This window comes from Phocoena sinus, chromosome 16 (assembly GCF_008692025.1).
Source record: "Phocoena sinus isolate mPhoSin1 chromosome 16, mPhoSin1.pri, whole genome shotgun sequence".
In the NCBI taxonomy this organism is placed as follows: Eukaryota; Metazoa; Chordata; class Mammalia; order Artiodactyla; family Phocoenidae; genus Phocoena; species Phocoena sinus.
Genome location: NC_045778.1, coordinates 27,926,858 through 27,941,525, shown reverse-complemented (window position 1 = coordinate 27,941,525; position 14,668 = coordinate 27,926,858). Strand labels below are relative to the sequence as shown.

General features: G+C 41.3%; 1 protein-coding gene across 4 annotated transcripts in view; it reads right to left on the bottom strand.

Moving 5' to 3' along the window:
* The window catches only part of LRMDA (leucine rich melanocyte differentiation associated), a 1,257,159-nt gene that overhangs the window by 248,075 nt on the left and 994,416 nt on the right, over positions 1-14,668 (bottom strand). The window lies entirely within an intron of this gene.

Sequence of the window (14,668 nt, the reverse complement as noted above, 5' to 3'; positions counted from 1 at the left end):
ACAATCTGGATTCATCCACAGATTCCCTGCATTATTGTGACGGTCTGTCTTTAGTAAATAACTACATATGGCATTTCTCATCTGGGTTTGTAGGGTTGTCTTAGAAATAATATTATGTCATGGTAGTCTTACAGGGTTGATTTACTTTGGCTTAAAAGAAGGAACTTGCCTCATGTGTCTCTCTTCCTCTCACAGAGTTTTTATTATTCTCAAGGGCTATAGGTCAAGTTCTGTCCTTGGAACCAAAGTAGTTTTCCAAAATGAGGTGGAGCCAGCTATGTCAAGCTGGGCCAGCTCTGCTGTCAGTGCCTTTCCCAAATACATCAGACTCTCTGCTTGTAAAAATAAATTGATACCAATGCAAGAAATTTATTAGGAGATGACAGCACGGTTCATAATGGAAATATGGAAAAAACATCATCCTTCAAAACTGACAGTTTATCCATCATGCCTCAGATTCCTGAGATAGAAGCAGGCACTGTCACATACAATCTGCTAAGGACACATCTTCTTGGATTTCCTTATGACAGGAAACTCTGAAATAATCCAGAAGAAGGGAAGGACTTGTGCTGCCCTTAATGTGCTCAGCCATAAATTTTTAGTAATAGCAGAAGAAACATGTGGCCAAGGAAATGAATGATGGGGGAAATCAGGAGGCCTGGAATTCTCAAATGGCCCCTTCTTTTCTCTCGGGGGTGATGAACTGGGACAGGGGTCAGAGAGGGTTACTGCACTGCTGTGAGGGACATCAATACCCTGTTATGTACAAGTAAAGCCAACAGGTGGCAGGGCACCACTGCAGACACACCACAGTTGGCCCAGCTTCAGGTCTGGTGATCAGGTCACCTTGCCCCGCCAACTTTCCAACTGTGGTTATTTCTCTTAGCTAGTTCTTTGTATTGATAACCTTGAGACAATTTAGGAGGGCCATTTTAATTAGGAATAAATGCAAGGATATTCGTGGGAATCAGAAGAGGCCTGACTTTGCAGGCTTAATAAGGTGACCTACCCAACCCTGTATGAAATAATTGTGTATTGTATTAAAAGCCACTTTGGAAAATAAAAGAGTGGTAGTAAACTGGAATGAAATGAGCATGATATTAAGGGGAAAAATATTCACTGCCAATTTTATGGGGCCTTAAAATATTTATGTTCTAAACTTGCATTCTTTGGAGATTTGCTGAGTGTTGCTAGAACTAGGGAACTTTTTAAATGAGATACATGCATATTTTTAGAATTTACAGATCTTTTTTAGCAAAAATAGAAAGTCATAAATGTGAAATGGAAACCTAAACAAGGCTAGTACAGCATTAAGGGTCTTATAGTCTTTTGTTAAAGTCTTTATTGAATTTGTTACAATATTGCTTCTGTTTTATGTTTTGGTTTTTTGCTCACGAGGCATGTGGGATCTCAGCTCCCCGACCAGGGATCAAACCAGCACCCCCTGCATTGGAAGGTAAAGTATTAACCACTGGACCGCCAGGAGTCCCATGGTCTTATATTCTTAATTCGCTCTTTATATTGGAAAAATAAAAGCACGGGAAATTTTATTTAAATGTGAATAATATGCAAGGAATCTTTGAGGTCAGTTTCTATTTGATTAAGGTACAGAGACACCAGCACAACTATGATATCCCAAATAAACTTGGGTTTTGTTGCATTTGTTGTGTTGTGTGGATAGGAACAGGGTATGTGGGTTCTTGGGTTACTTAAGCACAGAGTCAAATACAGGGTTTTGATCCACTGCCCAAAATAAATCCCTAAGAACATCAGGGAAATAAATTACATGTCCTTAGTCATAGGTAACAGGGTTTGAAAAACAGCGACACTCAATCCTTCTTTAAATGCTCTCATCCTCTGAAAGAGGCAAATGAACTTCTAATTGTTCACATTTGTTTCGGCCAATCTTCCTGGTTCCCTGTCTCAAGAAAGACCTAAAACTCCGTTCACTTTACATATCCAAATTAAATATATCTGTTTTATTTTGCTTTCTATGTAAGTGCATGCCAGCATGACTTAACATTCATCCAGTTTATTTCAATATTAGTGGAAAACAAGTCATTTTTCAGTTTAATGAGTAGCATCAGTGTCTGACTTTTAACCAAAAATGTGACCTTAAACTTGATGGATCTCACCAGAAGGCACATTTTCAAATTACTTTTATATCAGAGGTTATGAATATGGCTTCCCAAATTACTGTGACAGCTGTGAGGGGAAAGCCTGCATTACACGTAGAGCAGCTTAAAACAAAACTCAGACCTAACAAAATGGTAGTTTCATTTGTGAACAAGAAAAAGGGAATGGAGAAAAAAGTATGAACCATATGGGAGGAGGAAAAAAAAAAAAACCTCCTTTGAGCTTTAGGCAACAGGAGAAAAGAATCATGTAAAGCAGCTGAAATTCCCATACTTTTCTGTTACTACCATTTTTGTTTCCAAATCATTCTAAAATGGGAAGGTGAAGGCTGAGCATTACTGATTCAAAAAAACTCCAAGAGGACATCTGATATTTCTTCCTTATTAAGGATGATGGAGTATAACTGATGTGTCTAGTGCCTGGCCAATTCCAACTTTTTGAGAATGCTGCTTCATGTGTGGACGTTATTTTTGGACTACTGAACGCCAGAAAATAATGAGCCGGCATTCAGCTTTGGTGAATAAGGTCCTGAATTTTCATCTAAAAGCAGTTTTGAGTTATTGCTGTAGATAAGGTGCAACTGTGCAAGGGAACTTTATCCACGTTTCTCCCATGAATCATAAATGAGGAAAAAAATTACCGTCTAAATCGCACTTAAAAGGAATAAAGTCTTTTCATGTCATACATGATTTATCAAAATGATCTCATTTTAAGGGTACTGTGGTGTATCTTGATTAATCACATTAGGAAGCGTGATGAATGGCCTCTTTAATGGTAACACAGGATTTATTGGCAACATCCCGACTTGAACCAGAAGGGTAAGAAGTAAAATATACAATAGATAGCTAACACAGATAGGGTGTCACTAATGCTCTGACTTGTTTTAAGATTACACGGGGAGCCTTAGTTTCAGGGGATTCTGAAACCTCCAGGTGGTGGAGAGCAATCAAGTGTTGCACTGGAACTTGGACACAACCATGATTAGACTGTAACCCTTCCCTAACCTGTTGCAACCCAAGTAAAACCGTCCACTCTGCTGGACCATAAAGAGAAGGAGTGTGTGCAATCTGGACAAATAACGGAAATTCCTAGTAGGAAGAGGTGGACACTGCCTTTTGAGATCAGCGCTCCCACCCTTCTCGCCCTATTTCAATATCCTCTTCACATTTCACTTTAATATCCTAAATGCCTTTTTTTTTTTTTTTCCAGCCTGCTCTAGTGTGCTCCCACTAATTTCCTCTAAGGCTGACAGATCAGAGGTTTTCCTCGAACTGTTCCTTTTAGAGCTGAGGAACCCTCCTCGTAATCCTGCTGCTTGTCTGCAATTAATCCTTCCAGTTGTCACATTATTACTACCACCACCCACAGACAGAGGAAGCCCCGACCCACTGGACACTGGCTCCCGACTGAAGCTTCAAAGGTGCCAATCACACCCTACTCAGAAAGGTGCCTGCTGTCAGCATCAGAGGTTTCCATTCTCTCCTCCCCGCTGATCAAACATTCTTCCTCAGAAGATTAATTCAGAGTCTCCGCCCATTTCCTCCCAGATCCTCTTTCCCTTTTCGGTTTACCCAACGATCCATCTTTGCTTCGCAAAGGGAAGCCACGGATAATAGAAGCCCTTTCAAAACAAAAGCTGGGCAAAGGCAAATTTAAGTCCCAGCTGTTATCAACTTTTTTATTTTTTTTAAACTCATTTAAACACCTTAAGGCAGTGAGGATTAGGGCCTGGCCTGAAATGCCATTCTTTGATCAAAGACCCCAAGACTTTACACAAACATAATCACAAGGCGATGGATGCGTCTCAGCAGGCTGAATTGATTTGTTTGACCGCAGCGCCGGGATGGGTTAGAAAAGCTGCACACTGGTTTTCCCAACTCCCAACGTATTTGTATCACCAGGCCAAGTGACGTAGAAATTATATATTTTCTTACATCTTAACTGGAGCAAAGTCATCTGCAGATTCAGACATACCTATGGGGAGACGATGCAGTGAGAAGGGAATGTGGGCAGTGTGGGTGCCTGCTAGAGCCTGTTCCATCCCGGGGTAGGGAGCAGAGGTGAAAGCTCCAAAAAGGGAGGTGAGAAGGAAGCAGCTCCACTGTCTCTGATGTGGAGTGAAAGTGTGACTTCCCAGACAAAAACCTGTGTTTACATTACCCAATGCTACTGGAATCTTCTCTAGTCGCTTAGTAACCCCAGTTACCAGTCCCTATTAAAGGGGCCTTTGAAGGAGAAAACAGCAGGACCTTCCATGTGACTCATTCGCCAGGTCCCTCACCATTTATCAACGTCTTTCAGGACCACAGGCCAGGACCGACTAACAGTAAAATCTTCAAGAAGGGGTTTGGAGATGGCCGATAACAAATTCTCGTATTGAATCATGGCTCAATAGGGTTTACGCTTGCCATATGTATCTAGTAGTAAATAATTCTGAAGTTGCATAATAAAGAAAATATGTAATGTGAAGGTTGAAGGGACAATTGCAAATCAACATTCAAGCCTAGCGAGATGTCTTTATAGAGAGATTTTTTTCTTTGGATTTTCGGGGGTTTGGGGCAGGTTGTTATTCATACTACAGAGAGACTGTCAGAAAATGACTTTGCAGTCATATATAATGAAGAATTCTTGACTGTTATGACTATGTTGGGGCAAGTGACCACACATTTCCAGAGTAGGTTATAGAATCTCCCTTGTTGAACAGTTTGGAAAGAAAAGATTACCTTTTTGATTGTAAAATGATACAATCCAATTCAAAGTTCTTTAGGAAAATAAATGGGGAGGAGGGACTTTATGGAGTCCAAAGGTCCGTAGTTTCAGGTATGGTTGGACCCAGGTGTTCAAACTTATCATTAGGGCTTCCTATCTCTTAGCTTTGTCCTCCTCCATGCCAGCTTCAGTTTCTCCACCGGGTGACTTACCAGGAGCTTCGGATCTACATGAGACCATCTTCAAAGACAATAGAAAGAACCTCTGTTGCCTGAAAGTTCCAAGCAAAATCTGGGAATCCATGGCCTGTGCTGGGTTACGTGTCCCTCCTTGAATGAATCTCTGTGGTCAGGAAAAGGAACACTCTGCTCAACTGAGCCTGAATCGTGGTCCGTTCCTAGTGCTGGGGCAGCAACTGGCCTCCCAGAGCACTACAGATTCAAGGTAGGTGGGTGGTGACCCCCCAGAGATAAATCTGTTCTAGAATACAGTGTAATGTACACCCTAAAGGCCAAAAGAGCAAATTCTCCTTCAAAAGCAGACAAATTCCTACGTAAGTCTTTTGGAGCCCCTCACTGCATACTAGAGACATTCAAAACATCTCATCACCATCTCTGGGCAAAACTGAACCCATTATTCAATAGCCCAATTCTGATTCGTCATGAACATCAACAGAAGGCCTCCACATCCAGAAAGTTCTTCCCATGAGGCCTTCTGGATATCATATATTTTAAACTTTTCAGGCTCTCAATTGGCACCAAAGAGCTTTAAAATACAATTATTTTTTAACAAGCTTGGTATCCCACAGAAGATTAAAAAAAGCTACAGCGATCTAAAGGGAGCAGCATGAGGGAAGGGCCAGAGAGAGATGCTGGGGTCATAGTACAACACGGAAAAAGGAGACCAAAAACACAGACTGACAACTGAACCACCAGTCATCACAATAGACATTTGGAATAATGACACCCCATCCTCCTACCCCACCTCCTCACACATACACATGTCAGTAGCATAAAGTTAAAATCAGTTTAATATTTCCTGTATAAGTCAGGAATTAGATATTTAATTTCTAATTAGCATGTGTCAAGTAGCTACTGGTCACTGGGATGAGACATTATTCCTATTTTGTCCACACGCGGAACAGATAACACCACAAGAAAACAGGTGACTACTATGAAAGAGTAGTACAGAGAAGTGCTACAGGAACAACACTCTAAAAAGTTTTAATCCTACACTACGTAAATAATAAATTATGTACCTCTCTTATTTTCCAAAGGCATTTTCCTGTCACTCTGTCACTCAGCCCTCTTTTTACCTCTTTCTAAAGGTCATGTTGAGGATGGCCCTGAATACAGTCAAGAATTCAAGTTCATTGCTGTCTTAGCAGATGAGGACACTGGGCTCAGGTAGCATGGGTGAGTCCCTGAAGATCTGTGTCATACGTAAAACCGGGACCTTGGTGGACTTAGAACTGGCTACTACATTAGAGTTTTACACCCTCATAAAGACCCAGAGGAAGCAGGAAGGATTCTCTGCTTAGAAACTCAACACCCACTACGATGACCAAAGTGGGATAGATGTGAATGTTCTGTTAGGCTACTGAAAGTCTTCTGGGCTACAGCCCACATGCTCTGAACGTCTACACCAGGATAGCTAAAATCTGAAGAAAAACCATGTAGCTTGGATGCTGACACTTAGCAATCTGTGTGTGCAGATGTATCCACGCATGGGAACTGCAGAGGACGGCGTAAGTATATAAAAGGCTTCAAGTTCCAAACACAGTCTTTCTTTGTAAAGTTAATATTAATCGCCCATTTGTGAGCCTTTCTAGATAAGGATTTCATTCTGTGGTATGTTATCCCAAGCAGCAGCAAACAGATGCCTATCTATATGAACAGCCAAGAACACTGAATACTCATTACTCTCTAGATGTGAACATTTTACCCCTACATTATTAAATATTAACTTTCCCAATACTCATGCTTTAGATTACAAAATATAGTTGCTATAGTAGAATGGAGTCAAGAAAAATAATAGAAAATGGTTTAATGGATGCAAAGTCATTTGAGACATAACCCCCAAACATCTTTATTCCTTTCTTTTTTTTTCAAAATTATCTGATAATCATTCACAGAGCTACTCATGAAAAAGGCTTTTTTAATTTGTTTTATGCTATCAATAATTGTTGACATCAGAAATTTCATTCAACTAAACGTGTATGTGTAAAGCTATTTCCTGGAGGGATTTCACACCCAAATATGTGAGACAGTACTACATGAAAAATGACTAACCAAGTATCATAATCAGTAAGTCTTATGTCCTGTGCAATATTTCTAACCATTCTAGCAGCCTTATGCTCCCTGTGGCCAAAGGAAAATGCAAAACTGACTCACAGATTTATTTCCTAAAGAAATACTACCACGAGCCTCTAAAATCTTAGTCTTCAACTCTTGGAACACATTGTAGTCTAGCAGGATTTAGTCACTGACAAAATATGCATGAACCTACCCCAGCGGTAAACTCCATTCTAGGTATATGTAATATTTAGGATGGTCCAAATGCCAAAAATTAAAAATGAAAGGAAGGGGGAGGCGTAGAGAAGGAAGAAAAAAAAAAAAAAAGAAACTTAAAAACAAAAGAAAGAAGAAAAAAAGATGTTTGGGGGTTATTTCTCAAATGAGAAATCGAGTAAAACATTTTCCACCATTTTTCTTAACTCCATTCTACAGTATCAGCTATATTTTGTACCATTTCAAGACAGCAAAGCCCTGCATGTTCTACAAGCCCTCCTTTCCCTTTCCCCCAATCTAGGATTCCTAAGGTTCTGAAAGACAATCACGGCCACTGAAACCCAAGCCTGACTCCCCGCGGCTCCTGGGTTTATCCCGCAACTGCACGTTCATAACCAGTTCACAGAAAAGTTAACGACACTGTGGTAAGAAACACGACGAAGACATGCAGTCTGGATGATTACAAAGGGCCAAGAGCAAAAGGGCTCTAAAAAGATTCACTCGGGAATGTGGGCCTATGATTTAGCCAGTATGAAGCAAATTCCACTGGATTTTCTAAAATCAGCCCCTCTTCCTCCCATCCTCACCTCCACCAGAGAATTCCTGTAGAGTTCAACCAACTGGGTGACCTTGCTTTAGAGAAGACACAGTTCCTGGCAAAGGGGTGTAGTGTCCTACCCAAAGTGACCATCCTTAGACCATCTTCTTAAAACCAAAATGTGATCGTGCCTCCCCTCTGCTTAAAAGCCACGTTATGATTTACCTTGCTTTGGGATAAGTGAAAATCACCACTTGCTGCTCAAAAGGCCCTCTGCCCTGACCCTGGCCTACTTCTCCAGCCCATCCCTCCCTTCATCCTCTCCCACTGTGACCTTCTTCCTGTTCCTTCAGTGTGCTAGGCCCCATTCCACCCACAGTCTTTGCACAAGCCTGGTCTTTCTTCCTAACCTCTTCCCACCAAGATTTTTTGCCTAGTTAACCCTCTTACCTTTCAACTACCAACTCATGCACCACTACGTCAAAAAGATTTCTCTGACATCGCCTTTACACATACCTCCAAGGACCCAATATTTCTTTCGGGGGACATATCACAGTTTGTAATTATAACTTATTAGCACATTTGAGTGATGTTCCTAAACAGTTCGCGTCTTGAGGGCAGAATTCCTCACCTCCTAAAAGTCTGGCTCGAGGCAGTTTCTCAATCAACACTTAGATGGTGAAATAAATGAATTAAAAACCCTGAACAAACAGCATTCCCCAGGCTCCAAGAGCTGAGGGTAACAACAGCACACATCTTCCCAGACTAAGTCACCCTCTACACTGCCCTCCGAAGTGGCCTCCCCCCCACAAACAGAGCTCCTAAAAGTGGAAAAAGATGGTACCCACAGTGCCCCCAATGCCACCATAATTTCCCATGTGCATTTCAAGCAGAGCCCTGATGATTCCCCACCCGTGAAAGGACTTTAAGTTACAAGGTAGGCTTATGCAAAAGGAGTCATCTAAAGGCAGTTTTAAACACACAAAGGGAACCTCTTTCCTGTACTTCAGGCTGGCCCTACAGATGCGAAACCTGCAGTTTCCAAGATGTACTCAAGTGACATCAGTCAAAGATTTGGGGCCCGCGCTGGAGGGTGCCTGGCCACAAATGATCCCAGGTAGCACCAGCTTTCTCAGCTTTCCTTTTGTTATACCTGTCTCTGTCCTTCAATTAATGATTCTTTTTTCCTTTTCCCCTAATGAATGAGTAATACAATGTTTAATCCGAATAAAGACACGACACGGGCTTGACCCCAGGAGTGCAGGGGAGCCTCCGGGATCACTGTCCTTCTGGCTCCTCCAGGGCTCGCAGGAAAGGGCTGGGAAGGCCAGAGAAAGCTGCCTGAGGGTCCTAAGGGGCTGTCATCAGGAGAGAAAACTGAGTTGTAGTGTGGCCGCCTGTCACAGGGCTCCATCGGCAGAAGGGGGTGCTGCGGTGTAACCTATTTGGGATGCAAATGGAGTGCTTCAGAGCTGCGGATTAGAGCCGCTGAGGGCAGGGCCTCAGCAGTCCTAAATGTTGGCGCCCTGCTTGTCACTGCTCACTGCGGGTCATTAATAGAGCTCAGGGTGGTGTTACTAAATGTGAGCATTAAAAAACAAAACAAAAAACCCCCCTGATAACCAAAAGAAACAAAACAATGAAAATAAGATGTGGCAATCCCTCTCCGAGGGAATTCTACTCACCCAGACCAATGGAGAACTGTTTATTCAAGATCACTGGAGTTCAACAGTTTTATTAGGTTTAAAGTGGCAGCTATCTACCACAGACTTACTACCCAGTAAGTGAGAGAGAGAGGGACAGGCGGAGAGACAGGGAGAGAAAGGGAAAGCAAGGAAGGAAGGAAAGAAGGAAGGAAGGGAGGGAGGGAGGGAGGGAGGAAGGGAAGAAGGAGAGAGTTAAAGCCCTCTGTATGTGCCTGTGAACAGCAAGAAAGAAAGACTACTACAGACTGAAAGGTTTTATAGAAAGCACTAGAAGGTGAGCACTGGAGGGCTATCTCCCCTCCTCTTGCTTGAACGTCCACAGAAGTGGAAGGAAAGAATCAGAACAAAACCTCCAGCTTCACAGCACCAAGCCAGCTGGTCCTTCTGCTTTATTTTCTGACCAAATCAGGTGCTCATTCTGCCTGGTGAGTTTTCCCCTTTCCCTTGACTCCAGCCAATTCCTGTTTCTTCAACTGGAGCTCCCCAAGACTCATCAAAAACACGATTTAATTACATCTCCAAAAAAAAAAAAAGAAAAAAAAAAAAAAAAAACAAGGGAGGAGTGTAAACATGACTCCTTTTTATCTCCTGATACATCTGGACAAGCAGACAATGTGCTAAAACAAAATAAATCTGCCCTGACAGTCACATCAAAGAGTTCAGCGAGGGGGGCTTGCAGCTACTTAAAGCACAGGAATGCTGTTGCCAAGCACCAGCCCACAACTTATCCTTCCCTGGAAGAAATGCCTTTTTCTTTCTTTCGGGGGAGATGAGGGGTTGTAGAGTGGGAACCAGACTGCAAAAAGGAGATTGGGGATTTTCAGGGATTCTGAAGCTTAAAATAAATTGTGTGAAGAAAGGGGTTTTGTCGTGTTGTGTTTTCTTTTTGACACACCGTTTATATTTTTATAAAGGTAGTCTGTGGAAACCTTCTAGAAAGCATTATTAGGATTCACAGAAATAGGCGATTGCACAAACACTCCTATACAAATTTGGGCCACATCTCATTGTTGTGGATTTCTCTGTTATAAAAAGAGTCGAACGCTAGCTCAGGCGTCTGAGGAAATATCTCACATTCGCCAAAGTCAAGAGTGAAAAATCCTTAAGTCGCCATAATAATAAATCATCCAACATCACAAACCACAACCATTTTTTCTAAAAGGCAGGAAATGGAGCATCTACCCCAGCAAACAAAACACGAAAGAAAACAGAACCCCCCCCCAAAAAAAAAGAAACCAAGTGTGAACTGCCATGTGCGATGAAATAAATCTAGCCTGATGACCCAAAATACACGTCCAGTCTACCCAACTCGGGTTTTCATAGTAAAACACAGAATGGAACTGACCCTGAAATCTGGCCAACACCTCCAGCCTTTTCTCCCCACCACCCCCCGGGAAGGGACCAAAACAGATGCTGTGAAATTCTGTCTGATCTTCATCCCATATGCTGGTTCTCAAGAGGGAATACCAGGGAGATTTTCCTCTTCCCATGAACACATCCTCAGGTGATAAACTTTGCCCCATTTCTTCCCTCTAGCAAACCTACTAAATTTAGTTATGCTGGGAAATATGAACTGAACATGAAATGGCATTGCAGAGAAGTATGTTCCATGAGGACCTGAGGGTGCTCTGGAAAAAAAAAAAAAAAGAGCCAGTTCAAAATAACCTACCAGTTTTCAGTATGCACCAGACACCACCAGAGAGATTTCGCCCTTGCAACAGAGGGGCTCAAAATATGCAGAGACATTATTCTGGCCTAGGGAAGCCAGGGGCATTTTATGTCAACAACTTGCTATTTTCTTTTCTTGGATCAAAGGAAACAAATTCTGAAACTACTATGACCCCCACACAGGATAACTATCAACACCATGAACAATTACCAAGTCTGTGATATTGCACAAATAAATAACACTTACCATTATCTCTAGTGCAATCATATTTATTAAACAGTGATGGAGGGCAGCAGTAACCATTTTTATTGTCCCATATAGCTCCTATTTTCTAATTAAACAAAAGGTTATTTCTACTGTTAACATAGCCATTTGTCTAAGTTGGGACTTACATAATACTTTTTGCCAAGCATGACAGAATATAAGAAATTATGTTCTGCGGTGGTTGTGTTTGGGTTTTTTGTTTTTGGTTTTGGGATTTTTTTGCTTTTAATTTTGCATGCTGAATTGCTACTTAGGGAGCTCTGTCGGTTCATAATCAAAGCAAGAGGCCATTGTGTGGAGAATTCATAAATAAACTTTGGCAATATTTCCTAAAACATGATGAAGCAAGCGCTTGGTCCTACCCTTTAGATTCAATCCAAGGGCAATGGTCTGTATTATTAAAGATATAGGTCAAGCCAGCTTGCGCTTCTGTATCCTGTGGGATGTTTTAGAAGCTGCTGTCACATTACCAAGATCTGTTCTGTGGCTCCTAATTATTCCTCTTGGCAGTTTAGGATCTCAAGTGATTCCTCTCACATGTATGTAAAAATTTATAAGCTGTTTCCTGTAACCAGCAAGAGTTATTTCCTTGTTGTTTGTAACTGCAGAAGATACCGATTAGAAAAAATGCACTCATTTCACTGACAAGGATAATAACTTAATAAAGTTTGCATTATGTCTTCTGTAAACCTCGATAATACTTGATATCAACACTTAAAGCTGTAATTAAAAAAAAATTCAATATAACTCTAAGCACAGGGCCATCTTTCTCCTGAACATGTTAACAAGAAAAAAAGTATGGATTTCCATCTCATCTTCAAATTTTACAATAAATTGGTCCAGAACATGTATTAAGTTGCCACTATGTTCAAAGAAAGGAAGGAAAGATGCCATTGTTTCCTGAGCATCTAGTATGTACTAGGCACACTCACACAGGCCATTTTATTTAATTCCCAGAACAACTCTATGGAGGAGATGGATACATCCACAGTGGTCTCACTGAGAAAACACGAGTCCCTGGAGTTCCACTCTGATTCTGTATTCCCAAGACAGCCTGACTCAAGCACCAGTTCTTTGCACCATCCTGAGAGGAGCAAACCATGCTGTGACTTGAAGCAGCTTACAGTCAAGTGGGAGTGAATACGATAAGTCAACAACTGCAGTAACAGGAGGGATTGCAGAAAGTGCTCCGAGAAGGAGTCCAAACAAAATAGCGGAGTGGCTGAACGATGGAAGAGATTTCATCTGGACAAGGAGGAAGCCAGAGTACCTGGTACAGCATTTGATTTCCACAAGTGAAGTAAGCTGGAAAGATATTAACATCCCTATTAGACAGATGAGAAAAAGAAGCCAAGTGCCTTTCGCAAGAATTGATGACTTGCCCAGGGTAAAACACAGCCTTCCTGCCTGCTTTCCTGCCAAGATCCATGATAATAATATCCTAACGTTCTAAAATGCCTCCCCACTTACGCGCTGCACTCTCTCTATTCTTCTGTCATGATAGCCTGAGTTTAAATTTTGTGCCATCAGCCTGAGTGCCTGCATAAGTAGCTGTATGACTTTTCTAGATTTCAAAACAAAACAAGTCTCTCCCCTTATGCGTGGCACCCCATATGTGATGATCATGGATCTCATAGTCTAATTTGTTTAATTTATTTTTTTTGAAGAATAGTTGATTTACAATGTTGTGTTAGTTTCTGCTGTACAGCAAACTGATTCAAATATGTGTGTGTGTGTGTGTGTGTGTGTGTGTGTGTGTGTTCTTTTTCATATTCTTTTCCACTATGGTTTATGACAGGTTATTGAATATAGTTCCCTGTGCTATATAGTAGGACCTTGCTGTTTATCCATCATAGTCTATTTGTAATTATAAAAATTCACAACTCTTAAAATACCACCAAACAAAAAATGTTCATAGGCATATCATTAGTCATATATCAGTTTTTAATGAAAACACACATTTATTTATTCTCAATTCTGCCACTAAATACCACCTCTGTACTAGGAAGAGATAATAATAGACCTTTCACACCAAATATGCTATAACTCCTCCTCCTGGTTTTTAAATAGATTTAGAGCTTCTCTCATTTCTTTGCAGGTTGAGTTGGGGGTGGGAGGAGATGAGAAGTATTATTTTCTTTATGTAGATGTAAACGGGAAGCTGAGTAAACTGACCCACTTTATCTGACTCGTAATCCTATAAAGCCTGATGACTCGTAATCCTATAAAGCTTGAGTTCCAGGTCTCTGTTTCTTTATACTATGGAGATGGACATCCTTCTAAAGGTCGAGACCATTCATCCCCACAACCAGCCAAAGGGCCACTCTTATAGTATTTTAGAATAGGACACCAGATTCAAGAGCCATGATTCAAGGAATTCCTCCAATTCTGTATTTAGTGAATTTTGGCCCCCAGACAATGGTCCTGAGGGGAATCAGAAAGTTATTCTTTAGGAACAGCTGTCTTTGCAGGGAAGGTTTCCACCAAAGGAAGGGATGGTTCAGAGACATTGTAAATAACCACTGTACAAGTAGACCAAGTTAGAAAAAGGAAAGGAGCACAGATCCTATAAATGTCCTCTTCCCAATGTTTAGCGGCGATATGGCAGGCTTCTAGGCCTGGGTTAACCCCTTTGAAAGACAAACAGAAGCTATTTAAAGGCTGCAATTACTTGATTACTTGGAAGATAACAGATGGAGTACCCGGATGAACTAAAATGGCACAGCCTCACATCTACAGGAATGAATACATTATTAAATCTACTCTCCAGGGCCTCTTGAGGTCCAAGTCATTTTTTAAGGTTGTATCAACCATGCGAACTGCAGGACTCCTGAGAGACTGGAATATCTCAGAACATATGGACACACATAATGTATATAACACATATGGCGCACATGCTCATAAAAGGCTCTTCCCTCTCCCTTCCTTCAACAGCAGACATTCTGGTATGTATGTAGGAGGAACATTTATCTGGTACATTCTAAGTCCCATTGCCTATTCTATGGCAATTTGGCTTTGGCTTTTCTCTGACTGATTAGAAAACAAAAGGAGGGTTGCCTAGGAACAATACACTCCCAAAATTTCTGGAGCTATAAGGAAAATCAAGAACATTATGGAGATAGGGTCTCTTCCCAGA